Here is an 18,944-nt window from a genome sequence, read left to right as displayed (position 1 = left end):
AAAATGTCAGAAGAAGACTCTTTGGAGGTGCTGCCTGCAAGGTGGCGCTTTTGTGAGTTGTCACCCACACTGGGTTGCCTCTTTGGTGATGGAACTGCCTTTGAGTTAGCCATGGTTCCACAAATAAGCCCTCACCCATGCTTCTGAGAGTGTCCCAGCTACATCCATTGGTTCTCTATGCTAGACTTGGGTGGAGTAGTTTTTGTGATCTGATTTCAATCCCTTATCTAGAATCAATGGATGTTTGTTTGTGCCTCCCCAGGAAAAGCCACACAACAGGGATCCCGTTAGATAGCTAGAAGCTTTCCTGGCAATTATTTAAAAGAACAAATAAATAATGTACACAGAGTTCCTACTTGCTAAAAGGAAACCCATTCGTGTGAAAATGCATCTTTAGTTAGAAGTTTACTAGACCAATTTTCAAGAGTCCCTAGAGAGAGCCTAGAGAGCCTTCTAATGAATCTTTTCTAACATCCCATGGTATCAGCAACACAGTAGCATTATTAGCTATGTGGCAGCAGCTGGCACAGTCAGTTCCTGATATCTCACTTTGAGACTGTGTTAGGATGGTATTTGGGGAGTGTATCATGTCCACAACCACCAGCATGATAATATGTCAAAGTTAGAACAAGTACCAGCAGATATTCTGGCCACTGTGTCACAGGTGACAGGGTTGGAAGAGAAATTACACACGCTGGCTGGACTCCAATCCAAATATGTAATTTTGAACATATGCCTTGCCCTGCTTTTGGCACACACGACTCTAGGCTTTTTCCTCCTTCACACTATTATAGATTAGCCGTGCATCTAAGGCTAACTTTTCTTGTCTGAAACCTATGTGACCAGCTGAGCTGTGGAATTCAGATGTATCAGCTACTCTGTAAATGTGGAACAAGCCTAGAAAGGCAGGACTCTTGAGGAGCTCTTATTTGTATCTCTACAACAAGGATGCAAGTACTCCCAGTAAGGTGCTCGCTTTGGCAGCACATACACTAAAACTGAAACGATACAGAGAAGATTAGCATGGCCCCTGCGCAAGGATGACACGCAAATTTGTGAAGCGTTCCATCAAAAAAAAAAAAAAGGTATTCCCAGTAAGTAGGATTAAGAAAGAACTTTACGTGGTCCTATGTAGGTTCAGGTAGGGATTTGCTTCCAGGTGAGCTACAGTGGCTCATTGTCACATAGCCAGTTGATTTTCTGCCAGTTCACCAAGAGGTCCAGTTCTCAGAACTTTACGGATGTCAGAATTTGTAGATAAAGGATATTAACTCCATGTGAACATTTCTTGGGCCGCCCTGTTGGTAGTAACATCTACGTTGCATCTAATACTACGTCCTTAATGGGGAACATATTTAAATGTTTTCTCTGTAGGGAAATAAAATCCAACTCCTGGAGAACCATTTGGACGTGGCTGTTTCTGAGATTCAGACACAGAGGGCACAGAGGACAGTGAGAATTATTCAAGACTGTGCCTGTGGAGTCCGTGAACACTGGAACAACGTACAGCATCTAGGCTCATTGCTTACTACTTACAGTGCTGGGGAGAGAGCTGGATCCAAGTGGGAGACCTCATACCAATGGCAGCTGAAAGAAAACAGCCTTCTGGTTACTTATCCAGAAAAGTAGACAGAGAACACTGCACTTACCAGTAATACTGGACAATAGATAATTTTTTTTCTGTACTACTATTGAATAAGGTTTGTTTTAGTAGTACATAGCACTTTCTTAAATTTCCATGATGGTTTGAATGAGAATAGTCCCATAGGTTGATATGTTTTAATACTTGGTCTCCAGTTGGTGGAACTGTTTAGAGTGGATCAGGAGGCCTGGCCTTGCTGGAGAAAGTATGTCAGTGGAGGTGGTCTAGAGATTTCAGAAGACTGCTGCTGTTCCCAGTGTGCTCTTGGCCTCCTGCCTGCTGTTAGAGATGTGAGCTCCAACAGTTCCTACCACATGCCTTTCCTCTGTCATCATGGATCTGGAACCCTAATCTAACAGACTTTTCCCTTCATAGGTTGCCTTGGTCATGGTGTCTTATCAATAGAAAGGTAACAAGGCAATTTCTGTCAGTAGTCGTGTCTGCATGTCCAACAAGCAAAACCAACCTAGACAGCTCTCTGTTAGCCTCATCTCTGTGGGTTGTCAACATTTCTTGCTCCCGAGTAGTAGAATCAATGCCCAGACATTGCAGAGAATTCATGAGGATGCCACGGCATAATTTAAGGGTCTCAGAGAAGCAGAATATTCAACATTTGCCAGTCATCACTGGGACTGGTGACGTGAGGTAAATGCTGTTGTTTTCAGGGATGACGTAGTTTGTAAAAATGGGTTTTGGCAGTTACTGAGATTTAAACACACACACATACACACACACGCACACGCACACGCACACGCACACACACACACACACAAAACCAAGTACCAGGCAAAAATCAGTATGGAAGCCTGGAAGCCTTAACTCAGTTAAGAGCCCTTAACTGCTCTTTCAGAGGGCAAAAGTTTGTATCCCAGCACCTCATTGGGTGCCTCACAGCTTCCTGTCACTCCAGCTCTGGGGATCTGATGCCCTCTTCTGGCCTTCTCAGGCACCTGCATATACTTAGAAAACAGCCCCCAACACACACACACATGAACAGAAATATAAATAAACCTTAAACTTTTTAGGATGGGGCTGGAGAGATGGCTCAGCGGTTACGAACACTTCCAGAGGTCCTGAGTTCAATTCCCAGAACCCATATGATGTCTCACAACCATCTGTAATGGGATCTGATGCCCTCTTCTGGTGTGTCTGAAGACAGCTACAGTGTACTCACATACATAAAATAAATAAATCTTTAAAAATTTTTAGGATGAGTTGAGTGTCGAATGACTGTAATACTTTTCCTTGGGAGACAGAGGTGGGTGGATCCCTGGGACCTTGAGGCCAGCCTGGTCTCACATAATGAGAGTCTTTGGATGTAAATACTTGTGTCTATGCAATGAATATTCATGTGTGTGTGTGTGTGTGTGTGTGTGTGTGTGTGTGTGTGAGTATACATGTGGGTGCATGTCCACATAGGTGATGTGTGTGTGGAGTCCAGAGGATAATATTTGGTGCTGTTATTCAGAGGCCATCTGTCCACCTTATTTTTGAGGCAGAATCTCTCATTGGCCCGGAACTCACCAAGTAGGCCAGGTGAGGTGTCCATCGAACGCCATGGACCTGCCCATGTCTCCCTCTCTCAACCCTGGGATTATAAATACATGCCATCACGGACAGATTTATTCATATGTTTTTCAATGTGGGTTCTGAGTATTGAGCTCAGGTCTTAGGGCTTGCCTTGCTACCAACTGAGCCAGCCCACTGGAGGGCTGAACTTGGTCATTGATTATTCCCTTTCAAACTACTTAGTATGTCCTCTATATCCTACCTCCTCCAAAATACCCAGGATCTTCTATCCTTACCACCACTATTACTACCTCCACCCCCACCGCCATCACCACCACCACCATTACCACCACTATATGATCACCCAGATGATCTGATACACTTTTCTACACTTTATTTTTTTTTTTCTTTTACACATGCTCCTGTACTCCATGAATCAGAGGTGGAGTTTAAAAGCCAAAGTTAGGTCGTATTACTCCTTTGCTTCAAATCTTCTCAATGTCTTCCACTTCCAAGATTGGCCTTGTCCCTTGGAACCCGCCCTCCTGTGAGCCCCTTCTTCCCTTGCAATCTGTTCCCACCTTAGGTCCCTGCACTTTCTCCACTCTCTAGAAAAGTGGTTTTTTTTAGATTTATTTTATTTATTATATATAAGTACACTGTAGCTGTCTTCAGACACCCCAGAAGAGGGCATCAGATTTCATTACAGATGGTTGTGAGCCACCATGTGGTTGCTGGGATTTGAAATCAGGACCTCTAGGAAGAGCAGTCAGTGCTCTTAACCGCTGAGCCATCTCTCCGGCCCTCTAGAAAAGTTTTTAAACTCAAAGACTTACACATGCTTGGTTCTCCCTCAGACTTCAGCCCAAATGCATCTTCTCAAGTGAGGACTCATCTCTCAGGAGCTGATCAGAAACCCTGTCAAGCTCCTCCTAGTCCCTGGGCATCTCAGGTTTCATTTGCCTCCAGACATACATCACTCTTGAAAGTGTTATGTTTATGTGCCTGTGTGGTCAGTGATAGAAAATTGCTTTCTTGTTTGTCATTGTTATTAGCCACCACTAAGGTAGGACCTGGGACGTAGTAGGTGTGTGATCGCTCACTGAGGGCTCCTCTAGGAGGGAATCCCAAGGTATACCTAGAGGGATGAAGTCAATAATTTCAACTCAGCACACACACACGTACACGCACACGCACGCATGCGCGCACAAACACACACACACACACACACACACACAAAGGAGGTAGGTTATTTAGTCAAGGACAAGTTTTCATATATATATAACAAGACATAGCAGCTATTTATCATGTATGAACCCCATGTTCCTAAGCGATACTGATGTTTCATCATAAGCAATTATATTAAATTGCTTACTTACTAAAGCAGCTTTATTCTATTACTTATTATTCTTCATACCAGGCAAGCTTTCCTTGCCCTTTCTCCCCCTCCTCCTCGACTTTACTTATTTTTTTAGAGAAACGTAGGCAAAGACTTAAAAAGGAACCTTTTGTACCTAGGCATTAAACCAAACAAGACTGCCACTGTCCGTTGTCAGCTTGCTGATGCGCTTCTCAATAGCGAATCCAGGAAGGGCGCATGGCAGAGCGGTGATAGGAACAGGTGCAGAATTATTCAACATCTCCGGGAAACAGCAGTGGGGGATTAAACAGAGCTTTCTTTAATAAGATTAATTCCGAAATATGAAGTGCAGTTTGGCATATCCCCAAAGATACAAGGCATTTGTATCTATATGAGATTAAAGGAGCTTTTACACAAAGCAATTTTCCTTTTTCAACGTCAAAGAGCTGCTTCGAAGGGGCGGCTTGAAGGAGGCACACGGCAGTGGTGCAAGCTGTATGATGGGAAGGCGGCTTGCTCAGGGAGGGATTGTATACAAGCCTTTCACTAACCGGGACATGAGGGGCCATTGTTCCCCGGATCACAGGATTACAGAATAAGGGAAGCCATGGGTCAGGAATCAAGTCCACAAACACTCCAGACAGGTGGCTCCCTGGTGATAACACTGCATTTTCAGAGATGGCGGCTCAGTACCTCATGAGGTGGCTCTAACAAACAGTAAATAATGACCTTGATGCTGGAAGCAACAGTGACAGCAAAGATCGCAGCCCCCATCTACGCGTCAGATGCTGCACTCAGAGAATAACATACGGCACAGCCTTCAACCACTAACTGTCCCCTTGGGCTTGCAGCCCTGGGTCTACTCTGCAGCCACACACAGCATGTGTGCTCTGCACTGGGCTGCAGATCCTTGGAATAGGAGCTTGCTTTCTTTCTCTGTTCTCTTTGTTTCCCTGACCTACATTCACGTTTGCCTTTTTGATCACAACACACAGGTATTTACAGGAATTGGTCTCACACTGCAGCCTGCTGAGTTGGCCTCACCTGCCCAAGCTACTCAAAAAAAAAAAAAAAAAAAAAAAAAAAAAAAAGTGTGAGTTGGGAGTGTAGCACTCAGTAGGTTAGTCAGGCCCTGCAAAATGTGCTCCTGAAAAATGCTGAACTGCCGGGTTTCCTCCTATTCCCTTTCTTATCTTCCTTCCTTTCTACAAACACTTCTTCCAGGTGTCTCACATGCCAGACATTGTGTTGGGTAGCCGGGATCTACAGTTACCAAAGGCACACCTGTGGGTGAATACCACGAAAGCCTCTTGCTTATTAAACTTCTCATGTTTATTAATTGGAAATTAAAATAAGTTAAAATACAGCACAGTGCAATTATAAAATGGATAAAAAGAATTCTACCATGAATTAAATGTATAATATTTGCAAAAGGAGACACTGAGAAACAGTGGACAGCCAGCCCCAGCTCTGGCTTCTGGGGTCAGAGCCTATGTGGGAAGTGCAGTCCTTACTTTATTTGAAAGCTTGCTGTAGGCTACCCCAGCAAGCTCCTTTACGGAAGGGGCTAGGCTGCTATTGCCCGTGTCCTAGCCCCTTTCCTTTCTCTCTGTGCCTGGCCAGGGCATTTCCTCCCTCACTTCCGTTCTGAAGAGTCAAGAGCAGCTGATGTAGTTGAAGGGTCTAAGCTTGTGCAGGGTGGGAGGCACAAATCATCCTGTTGGCATTTAAGAGAGTAGGAAAGAGGGGAGCGAGCGGGGCGGGGCCGGAGCGAGCAGAGCAGGCTGGGCAGGAGTGAGGGTGGAGGGAGGGGAGGGAAGATGGAGTCAGAAAGGGATGGGTCTTAAAAAGAAATGGTACATTTAGTTGTTGGGAAGGCAGGTAGAAGAATCAAGCGCTAGGGGCCTTTGCATTTATAATGGCTCCTGAGTTGTTTTTTCAAGTGTTATTACCCAGGTTTGTTAAAAGCCGTTCTTGTGCTGGGAATAGAGCTTGCTTGGTAGTATGTTTGTCTGGCATGCAAGCTACCCTGAATTTGATTCCCCAGACTCGAGTGACATCTGTTAGATGCTTTCAGTCTTGGCACGCTGGAGGTGGAGGACAAGAAGGTCAATGCTATCCTCGGCTCCACGAGAGGTTTGAGACCAGTCTGGGATCTGTGAATTTGTCTTTAAAGCTGTTCTTCCCTGGACTCCAGGCAGGCTAGCTTGTGTGCGCTGGAGACTCTGGGGTGGGACCCGAGTCTGAAAGCTCTCAGAGTTGGACATCTGAAGAACTGATAATGAGTGACCTTGGTGGGCCTGTCTGTCCATGCCCTTGCTCAGTGAGGGACACCTTCTTGGCTGTAAGCCCTTTCGGAAGAAAGAAATACTTGCAGTCATGAAGACAGAGCGTTCTGGAAACTATTTGGGCCAAGTGCCTTGCTTCACTTGGAGTCTTCCCTGGTGCTTTCTCTAACAAGCTGACTGCAGAGACTGGTTTGATTGGGTGGGCTGATCCTTTCCCGTTGTAGTGTTTCGGCAATGAGATCCGGGTGAGTAATACTGATATTGTGACCAGGATTACGGCCGTAGGCTGCCTTCTCCTGGGGCAATGAGTGTCCAGCCATGGGTGAGTGTAGACCATACACATAGCTGAGGTCTGATTGCATGACAGAAAGTTGTGAACCAGCGTCGAGCTGAAACTGTAGGACGAAAGATCTATGGATTGGGGGTTGAGGATAGGTTCAGGATTTGAGGTGGGCCACCAAGCATCATCTTCTCCTAAAAGGATAAGGCATCAGTAAAGAGGGCCATAGGTTCTGAGTTCCACACTGGAGCTCAGAGTGTCTAAGTCAGGGCTCAGCAGAAACAGTCAGTAGAAGGTAAATGTGTCTCTACATAGAGAGGCGCGCACACACACACACACACACACACACACACACACACATAACACATAACACATAATTGTAAGAAGAGATGAAAAAGCTGTGTACAACCAGAGACCAAATGACTCCAAATGGGCATGGAGAGCCACAGAAACAAATAAGTCCGGAAGCTGAAAGCAGTGGGGGGTGGGGGGTTGGGGGAGAGACAGAGAGACAGGGAGACAGAGACAGAATGATAGAGACAGAAAGATAGAAAGATAGAGACAGGGAGAGAAAGAGAGAGACAGAGAGAGAGACAGAGAGAGAAATCTGACTCCCTGTGCAAGCATCATCATGAGTGTGTATTCAAAGCCTGAAGAACTGGGAGTCTGGTGTCTGCCGGAGACAGCGCAGAGATGTATCTCCTGGGAACGTAGCAAGGGAGCAGAGCTGCCTTTGCTCTCTTCAGCTCCATGTTCTAAGGGCCTACAGCCTACTGGGTGCTGGTGCACACACTCAAAGTAGGGTTTTCTCTATTTACAGTTCCCATGCAATTACTCTGTGGCAACATCCTCATAGAAACAGAAGGGCTCTTTACCATCTCTCGGTGGTTTTTAATCTAGGAAAGTTGACAACTACATTAATCATCACGGAGGGACTGCACTGAAAGACAACAAAATCAGCCTCTTTTTGGTGGGGCAGGAAGAACACAGGTGGGGTTGATCCTGCACTGTCACAGTTGTGCCTCCCAAGATGGACTGGGTCAAATGAAAGAATGAAACCAGGACTAGTTTGATCCACACCATTGGCTGAGATCTCAGAAGGGTGAAGGATTTTCTGCTCAGGGTCCTCTTAGTAGATGTATCAGGAGAGACAGAGGGTAGAGCTCCTCCCTGGCTCAGTGCAAAGGAAGCCTTGAGCTGGGGTAGGTAATTGTGAGATGCCTTCCAACAGACCTGAGGACATCAGACAAGGCAGTTCATTAAAAACTCTGCCTGCGTCTTTCCTGTCAGACTTGATGTGCCCATCAGGGGTGACTCAGCCACTTTTCTCATTGCTGTGACGTAATACTTGACAGGAATAAATTAGGGGAAGATTCATCTTGGCTCACGGTTTCAGAAGGATCAGTCTACCGTGGTAAGGGAGGCATGACAGGGAGTCCCACCGCAGTAGGGGTGCTTGGCGGGTTCTTCACACAAAGCCTGAAGCAGGAAGCAGAGAACACAGACTGGGACCAGAAGCAAGTAAAACCTCCAGTGATCCTAAGTCCCAAAGGCTCCCCAGCTTCCAGAACAGCGCTACCATCTGGGACTCAAGTGTTCAAACACATGAGCTTACAGGGGACATTTAACATTTAAACTACAACACAGTCTCTGCTATTAGTGCTACATCAATCAATACTAAGAGTCAATCTGGCTTGTATTTAGTAGTAAGAGGGCAAGAATTCAGGCAATGGAATCACATGACACTGGCACCTCAGAGCTAGAGCAAGCCTTGGTCACATGATCAGTCCTGAATCTGGGGCCTGCTCCCCCAGGCTGTTCTTGTTTCTAGGTTTGTGTAGAGAAAGTGTGTCTTTACCCCCCCCCCCCCCCAGCTCTCACACTGTACCTCTGCAAGTCTCACATCTGTCGGCACATCTGCCTCACTCACAGGATGCAATTCCACCTCAATGCCTGGCTTACTGTGAGCTCTCAACAGAAGTTTGTACACTGAATTAATGAGCTGCAGAAGAGAGGCATACAGGAGACTGACTGCAAATGGTTTGGATGTTTCATCCACCTAACCTTCCAATGGGGTGAGTGATGGGCTCAGACAGTGAAGCCAGGAGTGGATGAAGACATCGTTGAGTGAACCCTGGGACCCCTGGGCTTCCCTGGGATTCTGGAAGCAGGTGTTTAGAAAACCTGCAGGAAACAAGGGGGCAGATCTCACTTCCGTCATGGGGAGTCCTACAGTGTTCTGCGAATCTGGAACACTGCTGTCTGGAACTGTTTATAAGTCCTGTTATTTAGCTCTCTGGCAGGGCCCTTGCTGGAAGGCAGCTGCTTTTCCTCTTGAGGGGGACTACTGATGGCTGCTTCTGTTTTGCTGGTCTGAATCCACCTTCAAACATGCCAGGGACAAACTCTAGATTCCCAAAGCTTCACTAAACCCTCATGCACCAATTGCTGTAGCCTTTACAAACAGACACCCAGTGCCCTGCTGAGAATATTGTCTAGGGCTTATTTACTTATTTGCTTTCTTTTAACAAATAGGATTTCAAATATATTGGAATTTGGCCGTTGAAAGGGGGTGACTTTGAGCTTGCAGTCATCGGTACAGAACACTTGTGAAAAGCCAACCTTTGGCTTTGGCTCTGCTCCCTCTTGACCCCCCCCCCCCAGGCTAGGTAGGGGGGTGCTGTTTCTCTCAAACCTCCCAAAAGTGAGAGGCAGGGGTGGGTGAGTGGGTGGGTGGGTGGTGGTGGTGGTGGTGGTAGAAAAAACCTGAGTGACCTGCTTTGAGTCCCAGGGGTAGGCCTGGGCAAGACAAGTTTTAATTTGAGGATTCTTTTCAGTGCCTGGATTCTCTGGAGGAGACGAACCCACCCCTTTATTTGTACTGGACCAGTAGAACACCACTCTTCACAGGGGGAGGATGGTGTCAAGGCAGGAAACAGAAAGATCAAGGTAGTGCAGGAGTAGAAAAAACAAAACAGACAAAATAACAAGCAACAAAGGGGTCTGGGTACTTGGCATATCCCGTTGCTATCCTTGGACTCTGCCACCCTGGACTCTCTCTCTCCATTGCTTCTTCCTTTCCAGGGCCCAAAGGCTGGAGGAGCCCAGGCCTGGCCTTCAGAGCTCTTACCCAATCTTGGATCCTGGCCGCGAGTCAACTGCACCCTTCCAATCTCGAGTTTAAGTCGCTCTCTGTTACCATGGGAACGGAACACGCATCTCTACCACTTCTCTGTTGTTTCGGGCATTCTATACCTTGGACCCTTAGCTTCCAGTTCCCAGCCAAAGGAGGAGAGGGGAGAGGGAGAGGGAGGGAAGGGAGTCTGGCTTCTAAGGTGAAAAGATGGTAGGAGTGCCTCCCAGGGCATCCCGTGTGGACTCACCTGCGCTGGAACCCAGGACCAACATCTCTAAGCCCCTGGGTGTCACCATCAGCTCATCGGCTCCGTTGAGTGCTATCCATGAGACAGAGAGTTGCCTTTGGGAACATGCATGGGCCTGATCTGGAGTCAGGGGACAGAACCCCGGTGAAATGTACTGATCGTGACTCTAGATGGACTCGCTGGTGTTGCAGGGTGGGTTGGGATGGACGGAGAGGAGGTCAGACCAGCCGATTTGAATACAGGGGTGGGCATTTCTGGTACTTGTACAGAAGTTTCATCAGAAAGAGAGCTGGGCATTTGAAATGTGATGCTTTGTTGTGATTTCCCATTCTTAATAAGCAATTGTGTTTGCATCTAAGTTTGTAATTCCAATTCTTTCTTTTCTGAGTGAGTCTGACAAGCTGTATAAACTGCAGGTTTCTGTGACGCCTAAGCAGTCACTAGGACTGTGTGTTCCTGGCTAATAGTGCCTCCTGGTGGCCTGGGCTAGACTCCTGGGAAGAGCTGAGAACAACAACAACACAAAAGAAACTGCTGGGAAAGTAAGGGGCACAGACCCACCGGGAAACCAGTAAACAGAGAACAGTCGGTGGCCGTTTCTGCCCCTCTCCGAGGCAATGAGGAGACCCAGGCGAGGCTCATAAAGGTATTGCTGGGCAGGAGAGTGGAGAACTGATCTGGCTGCTTTGGGTATGCTTTGGGTATCAAGCAGACTCAAGGGCAGTGCCAAGGGCTGGCCTGTGAGAATGGGTATAGCTGCCCCTCCCTGCCCGCACCATCATCTCCAATGCCCTTACATGAATCTAAGTAAAAAAGTGTGCTGTATTGTGTACACACAGCTTCAAGGAAAGTTTCCAAGTCTGTCATTTCAAGCAGTGCCCTTAGCTTCAGAGTCCATGTCAGGGTTCCCTTCCTGTCAGCCTGGTGTCTGGAATCTAGGCCATTGTTACTGTACAGTCTTCCACAAGATGGCGCCCACTGGTTTTATGTAGATGGGGTCATTCCTTTGGGGAGATTAAAAAAAAAAGATTTATTTATGTATATGAGTGCTCTATCTGCATGCCAGAAGAGGGCATCAGATCCCAGATTAGATGCTTGTGAGCCACCATGCGGTTGCTAGGAACTGAACTCAGGACCTCTGTGAGAGCATCCAGTGCTTTAATTGCTGAGCCATCATCTCTCCAGCCCCTGTGGGGATTTTCTTAAACACCTACTACATGCCTATATCATATTAGGAGGTGTTGGGAACATAGATGGAGTGAGACAGAAACATTACAGGTTTTAAGTTATTTAGTGACTAGCCTCCAAATACCACTGAATCGGTCATGGATCTGGGTGGGAATTTATCTGTCTCTTTCCTTTGGTAGTAATTATCAGCCCTACCTCTGGACCATCTTGCCCCAGGGAAGAAATGCAACCACAATGCTCACTCTTGGCAAAGGCAAGCCTAGGATCGTAGTGGATGGAGAGAGGCAGAGAGGCAGGCGGAGGTCCTTGTGAGAGTAATTACTGCCTGCCTCTCTGGGTTCAGTAAGGCATACATGCCATTAGGTCCCTGAACAAAGCATCTTTTCAGACATTTCCTACCCCACAAGGCTGCTTCTAGAGATGCCTTGCTCAGCTATCATGGAAGACTATGCTCTCTATTAGAGGCTGATAGGAAAATGGTGATAAGACAAATGTTTTCATAAATCTTGCCATAAGCACCCAATAAAGACATAGTTTACTTTCTTGTGGCCGTCTGCTTGATTTGGCCTTTCTACCTGGGTGCCCAGAAGAAACATCCATCCATGTAGCCTGGACTGTGGGTGGCCCCTCCCCCAAGCTACCCTTCCTCTAGTCTCTGTCATTTGATAAAGAGCTGCGCCATTGCTCCGACCAAGCACCTAGAGATGCTCTCCTGTGTCCCAGGTGAATGCGCTTCTGACTCCTAGGTCCTCTACCCAAACACATATCCAGAGGCTGATCATTCCTTCTGCTTCCTCTTCTCTGGGAGATTTTACAAGGCTCTTAGTTGGTCTTCTAATTCCCTCCCTCCATAGCTCACAAAGAGAGTAATTACTTAAAATATATCAGGTCATGGCTTTCCTCCTCCTTCTTTTTAGAAAGATAAAACTCAAGGCCTCCCTTCCCGTCCTCCCACTACAATCCCACCCGTGTACTATGACTTCCAGAAGGCTTGGCCTCAGTTTCCCAGGCATCTAAGCTGGGACACTGTGTTGACCCCCAAGTGGGGCAGCCTGGGAACTGACCTCACTTCTCTTTCTGTTGTCTGTCCCCTGTCTGCCTCTTTGATTCCCAAAGCAGACTTTCTGTCTTCTCCAGCCGTCAGCTACCAGGTCTCTCATTCGAAGGTTGCTTTTGGCAACAGGAGAACCTACAGCCTAATGGAGGGTCTAGGGACAGCATCTATTGCTTTCCTGTACCTGCCTGACACTTAACACACAGCCAGATGAGCCTAGACTGACAAGACTTTTTCGTAAAGCCTTGCTAGTGACTTCCTTTTACCACTTCTTGCTCCAGGTGACTGCAAATGGACTCAGTGGAATCTGTTTTAACATCTTTCAGAGACAATGGTTTTGAAGGAGCACTTAGCAAATGCTAGGTGTGATTTTTCTTCTTATTCAGAAGGCCCCAGCTTCTTCCTTTAAGGAAGAGGGTACAGGACATGGCTTTAGCCGTTGGTAGTATCCTCATTTCCACCGGCCTTTGTGTCTTGTACTGTGCCTATTTTATTTATTACCTATGTATGTATTTAGCGTGTCATATTCATGTGGAGTCCAGAGGACACCCTTTGGTATTTTTCATATTTTGAGACAAGGACCCTCACTGGCCCTAGACTCGCCAAGACTGGTCGGTCAGCAGGCTTCAGGGATCCATCTCTGCCTCCCAAGCACTAGGATTACCAAGCATGTGCTACCCTGCCTGGCGCCTTTTATGTGGACTCTGGGGATCTTGCTCTAGTCCTCATTCTTGCAAAGCAAGCACTTATTGCCTTAGCTACACTCCAGCCCCCATTACTTCTTGATTCTCATCCTCTGAATTTCTCCATTCTCCTTCCTAGGACAGTTGGCGTTGATGACAGAACCTCAGGACTTCTAAAGGCTGATATGGGTGAAGAGACATCTTGAGCTGCCATCTCTTCCATTATATATTTTGAATGTCTGCTTCTCTTACACTTGGAGATTCTTCAAAAGATTATAAGAACCTCTTTGACCTGGGAAGGCTTCTTTGTATATCTTGGGGGTTCTAGACCCCCACTGGCCATAAGGAATTGTCCTGTAGGGTGGCAGAGGCCAGGGGTGTTTTCCTGACCCAGGACTAGAGGAACAGATGAAGAATCAAGTCAATGTGTTGCTCTCCTGCTTCCACCATGCAGACTACATCTCAACATGTGAAGGAAAAAAAAATTCAGGGAGATATACTGTAGAGCAAAGGGGTGGGCATGGGGGAGGGGAAAGAGGGACCAACAGCTGTAGGTTATATCTGTCTCTTTGGTGGCTGTCTTAGTTAGGGTTTTACTGCTGTGAAGAGACACCATGACCAAGGCAAGTCTTATAAAAAACATTTAATTGGGGCTGGCTTACATTATCTTCAGTCCATTATCATCAAGGTGGGAGCATGGCAGCATCCAGGCTGTCATGGTGCAGGCAGAGCTGAGAGTTCTACGTCTTCATCCAAAGGCTGCTAGTGGAAGACTGACTTCCAGGCAACTGGGGTGAGAGTCTTAAGCCCACACCCACAGTGACACACCTACTCCAACCAGGTCATACCTGTTCCAACAAGGCCACACCTCCAAATGGTGCCACTCCCTGGTCCAAGAATATACAAACCATCACAGTGGCAGAACATATCTAAATTACTGCATCTGGTGGCTGAGATGGATTTTGTTGTTGTTGGATTCTTGTGTTATATTTGGGTTGAAAATTTTTGGCAGGGCAACTGGCTTGTTGTTGTAACACTCATAAGTTATGTCTACGTTTGCAAGGGACCAATCATAATAATGGCCCTTAGGGCCTATGGAGATAGGGCCTAGGCCCAAGCCTCCACCGTGGGGTCATTGATGATATCCCATGAATAGGACAGATTAATGTTAACTTGAGAACATTTTCTCTGGACACTGACTCGTGGGGTGTCCTTGTTCTGTAGCAAGCTTGGCCACTTTCCCAGAGTCTTCTGTTGTCTCCTGGATGGACATCAGATTGGCTGAGGATAATCCTGAAGCACCCCACTGCTGGGTGGCAGTTGATATAAAGTCCTTCTCGTAGCTCCTCTTGGATCCTTTTCAAAGCTCTTCCTGGGAGCCATTGGAAGAAACTCCTTTTCGTGGCACCTGTTTATTACAGGGCTTCTGGCTTTCCACACATGCAGGGATTTGGAGTAGTGAGTTTCATATCTTTGGCCTCAGTAGTACAACCAGTTTGAAAATCATTAAGTTCTTTCCGTGCTGGAGATTGAAGCTAGGACCTTGTCCTTGTTAGGCAAACATTCTGTCACTGAGCTATATCATACGCAACCCTGAGCAATTTTAAAGGACGGTCATCCATGGTTAAACAGAGCAAACATAATGTCTTCCAATGCAAGGCAAAGCTTTGCTCTAATGCAGAGTCAGTGTAAGCTTGCAGTTGTCTCCTGATGCCCCTGGATAGGAGATTTTGAGGGCATGAAAGCTAGCCCTGCAACTATGAGGGCAGGTCTGCTGCAGGGCACTAGCCCTGTCTGAGGGTGGTGCTCTGGAGTACAGATAAATGGAAGGGTCTGTGGAACCTAGACTGGCCATGCTCACCTAGCTCTCCTGTGCAGACAATGAATCTTGGTGTAAGAGCCTCTGGATGTATTATCTCGAGATGCAAGCAGCTTTCATAACCTGTTCAAGGCAATGATGAACTCATCAAAAGGAGAACGTTTCCTGGCTTTGGGAGAGGCGGGCTGTGATTGGGTGCTTGTGCCTCAGTGATTTATAGATCTCTCTCTCTCTCTCTCTCTCTCTCTCTAATGCAGTTGGGATTGGGAGTGAAGGTCAGAGTGGGTATTTTAGTAGATATATTTGAGTGGATTCTAGGTATAAATTATGCAACACTTGAACTTCATCGCAGATACAAATTGAACACCTCCTTGGCGGTGTTGAGGGAGTTGTGACTGATTTGTGGTTGGCTTGTGTATGAGAATTGGTCGCCCTTCCGTTATGAAAGTATTTTTTCACTTTAGGACAACCGTAATTAATTAAGAGTTCATGGTGATGGGGGTCACGAAGGGGAACGCTTGGTGAAATGACCTTTTAAGTGCGTGCCTTCCCACAAGGCCTCCGCGGTAGATTCCTCTCAGAGTTTGAACAGAAATCATCAGAGCCCCTCTGAGTACTTCATGCAACACTTTTACTAGGCCATTAAAGCCATAGCTTGCTTGAGTGGCAGCTGGGATAGTTATCTTTCCGGTGACAAAGAAGAGATGTGTTTCGTTTCAGTTTGAGACTCCTTGTTATCGATTATGGGGGGAGACCTGATTTAACTTCTCTATTTGAAGGTGGTAACACCTCGGCAGCTCAGCTTTTTACCAGCCGTGCTAATTGGATGGAGCGGAGAGGCAGCCAGGAACAACGTTCTTCAGAGCTCACTAATCTGTTAGACCAGTGGTAGGTAGCATGGGCGCCCTGAAGCTTTGACCTGAGCTTTCTCTGAAAGCCCAGAAGCCCCAGGAGCCAAGGCAATTGTTTCCACACCAGGCTTTTACTGCTAAACATAAATCCTGAGAACACTGGTCTCCTGGGCAAACAAAGACTTCATTTTAAAGCCCCCACCCCCAACCCCTTCTCATTGGCAAGATGTCAACTTAAGCCTGTGGAAGATGGGGAAACTTCCACCGAGGACTCTGTGTGGCTGTTTCTGGGCCAAGTCTGCTGGGATAGGGGGCTGTCTCGTTATTGAGAATGTTTGTTTAGGGTCTCAGAGGCAATGTCTGTCCAGTTACATTGTTCCCTTGCATTGTTCTGTCTACACTGGGTACACTAGGACTCAGGAATCCAGCAACATGGTAGACATTTGGGGTTTGCTGTTAAGGACTGGTGTGCTCTAAAACTTATCAATCAGAATCCTGTCTTCGGTGCTCACTATGTTGTTTTTTAAGGGATGCTGTGGGATCTCTCCTTCTCCTCTTCATGGGGGTGGAGGGTATATTCTCTACTTCCCCCTCCCTGCCTGTAACTCACAGCTCACTCTGCCTGTCTCCCTTCTCATCCCTTGATGTCTTTATTCTTCCTTTTCACTCACTAAACTCAGGCAAGATGGGAATGGATGTGAGACACAACAGTAGCTGTCTTCCACTGTCCTAAACACTTTCGGTGCATTTCGTCATTCCCATTTCATGGGCAGAATCGGTCAGCAGCCTCACATTCAACAGGAATTCGGGGACATTTTGAGTGTAATGACTTGGAGAAGCATTTGGTAGAAGCACGGCCAAGGAAAACACTGACATTCTGCAGAGCGTCAAGCTGGGAAGGCCGCCAGACCATGCCACAGGCCGTCTCCAGTACAGGCTGGCTGGGAGGAGGAGGAAGGAGAGCAGTGCTTGTTTCTGAGAGCTTCGTCAGCCGTGGTTCCAAATGAAATGCTTTGCCTCCGTGATCTCGCTTGTTCAGGGAGCTATGGATTTGAACAGACAGGTCTGATGTCACTGTCTCAATGATGCCCTCAAGGGCTGTGCCCTTGCTGGGTGGGTCCCCTGAAAGGTTGGGACTGTCTTTTTGCTGCTCTTATATTGAATGTCTTAATCAGGTCAGGTAGAGAGGATTTGTATCTAAGTCACCTTAGGCTTGACCTCCTGGTCCTCATGTCCCCAGGAACTCACATAGGCAGAGTCCCTTCTGTACTTGGGAACAGTGGCTCCAAAGGCTGTGTGCCAGTGGTGGGGACGAGTGGTAGGGCAGGCACTGTCTGAGCATTTTTCTATGTTCCACTGCTTATTCTGTACGGTACACATGTATGTGCACATGCATGTGTGTGTGCTACATATGCCTGTTGGCAGGTGTGCTGGGGGAGGGTTTGCATGCATGTGGGCCCGAGGTCAATGTCAGGAGTCGTCTCCTGTCATACTTCCAGCTTATTCTCGGAGGCCTCACACCACCTGTCATTTATGTGGCTTCTGGGGACCAGAACTGAAGTCTTCATGCTGGAGAGACAGCTCCTCAACACTGAGCCATCATCCTGGTGCCATCATCCTGGTGCCATCATCCTGGTGCCATCATCCTGGTATCATCATCCTGGTGTCATCATCCTGGTGTCATCATCCTGGTGCCATCATCCTGGTGCCATCATCCTGGTGTCATCATCCTGGTGTCATCATCCTGGTGTCATCATCCTGGTGCCATCATCCTGGTGTCATCATCCTGGTGTCACTCTCCGCCTTGGCCTTTCTGAAGCACTGACTACACTGCAGACTCTCCTCTGTGTGTATTTCCAGTGTTTGCCTTTCTATCTCGGCCAGTGGGGAAAGTTTGTAACTGCTCATGAATGAGGCCTCAGCTCATTCCTGACCACAGGACTTCCCACCAATTTCTGGTTGACAGCAGCTCAGAACTAACCATTAACACACACCTGGGGGAGTTGTGTGAAACTCTATACACAAGTGCACACTCGTGTGCACACACAGACACACACATACACACACACACCGCACATGCACACACACATGCATGCACACGCACGCATGCACACACACTTTATCACTTCATAAAATAATGATCTGATAATATAAAGTTTTATTAGATTGTTATTGGAAGAGGTTTTTTTTTCAAGCTCTATCAGACACACATTTTTATCAGGGTTTTGTGCATTATTAAAAAGAGAATTGAGTACAATAAATTGGCTTCTCCAGTTTCTTCATCTAGGGTCCAGATAACTTAAACTGTCCATGTCCTCAGAGCTAAAATGATGCTTCCCTTCACAGTGTCAGCTTCTCCACCATCAGGAGAATCTGTCTATCTAGAGAGAGGAAGGGAGGGAAAAAGTCTGCATACAAGAGTGTGGGCATTCGTGGGCATGTAGAGGTTGGAGTTTGTACTGGCTGGTTTTGTGTGTCAACTTGACACAGGCTGGAGTTATTACAAAGAAAGGAGCTTCAGTTGGGGAAATGCCTCCATGAGATCCAGCTGTGGGGCACTTTCTTGGTTGGTGATCAAGGGGGAGGGCCCCTTGTGGGTGATGCCATCCCTGGGCTGGTAGTCTTGGGTTCTATAAGAAAGCAACCTGAGCAAGCCAGGGGAAGCAAACCAGTAAGTAACATCCCTCCATGGACTCTTCATCAGCTCCTGCTTCCTGACCTGCTTGAGTTCCAGTCCTGACCTCCATTGGTTATGAACAGCAGTGTGGAAGTGTAAGCTGAATAAACCCTTTCCTCCCCAACTTGCTTCTTGGTCATGATGTTTGTGCAGGAACAGAAACCCTGACTAAGAGTTCAACCTCAAGTGTGTCATTTCTCAGAAGCCATC

General features: G+C 47.1%; 1 protein-coding gene, 1 long non-coding RNA gene and 1 other non-coding gene across 5 annotated transcripts in view; 2 read left to right on the top strand and 1 right to left on the bottom strand.

Moving 5' to 3' along the window:
* The window catches only part of Erich6b (glutamate rich 6B), a 54,504-nt gene extending 44,228 nt beyond the window's left edge, over positions 1-10,276 (bottom strand). Inside the window, exon 1 of one of the 2 annotated variants that reach the window (NM_001369022.1) lies at positions 10,210-10,276. The gene's annotated coding sequence lies outside the window, so the exon portion shown is untranslated. The remainder of the gene's footprint in view (positions 1-10,209) is intronic. The other variant, NM_029230.1, reaches the window with a different exon arrangement.
* Positions 969-1,075, top strand: Gm23622. Its single transcript, XR_003951325.1, has one exon. It is a non-coding gene; the product is annotated as a U6 spliceosomal RNA (small nuclear RNA).
* Positions 6,853-13,657, top strand: Gm36219. 2 transcript variants are annotated; one of them, XR_383598.2, is made up of 6 exons: positions 6,853-7,044; positions 9,012-9,154; positions 9,917-10,028; positions 10,164-10,654; positions 10,879-11,108; positions 13,527-13,657. It is a non-coding gene; the product is annotated as a predicted gene, 36219 (long non-coding RNA). The 2 variants fall into 2 exon arrangements; XR_874828.1 differs by lacking the exons at positions 10,879-11,108; positions 13,527-13,657 and having other exon boundaries at positions 10,164-10,815.
* The last annotated feature ends 5,287 nt before the right edge of the window (positions 13,658-18,944 follow it).

This window comes from Mus musculus, chromosome 14 (assembly GCF_000001635.26).
Source record: "Mus musculus strain C57BL/6J chromosome 14, GRCm38.p6 C57BL/6J".
NCBI classification, from domain to species: Eukaryota; Metazoa; Chordata; class Mammalia; order Rodentia; family Muridae; genus Mus; species Mus musculus.
The sequence above is the reverse complement of the archived record's forward strand: the minus strand, read 5'-3'. Positions and strand labels throughout refer to the sequence as shown.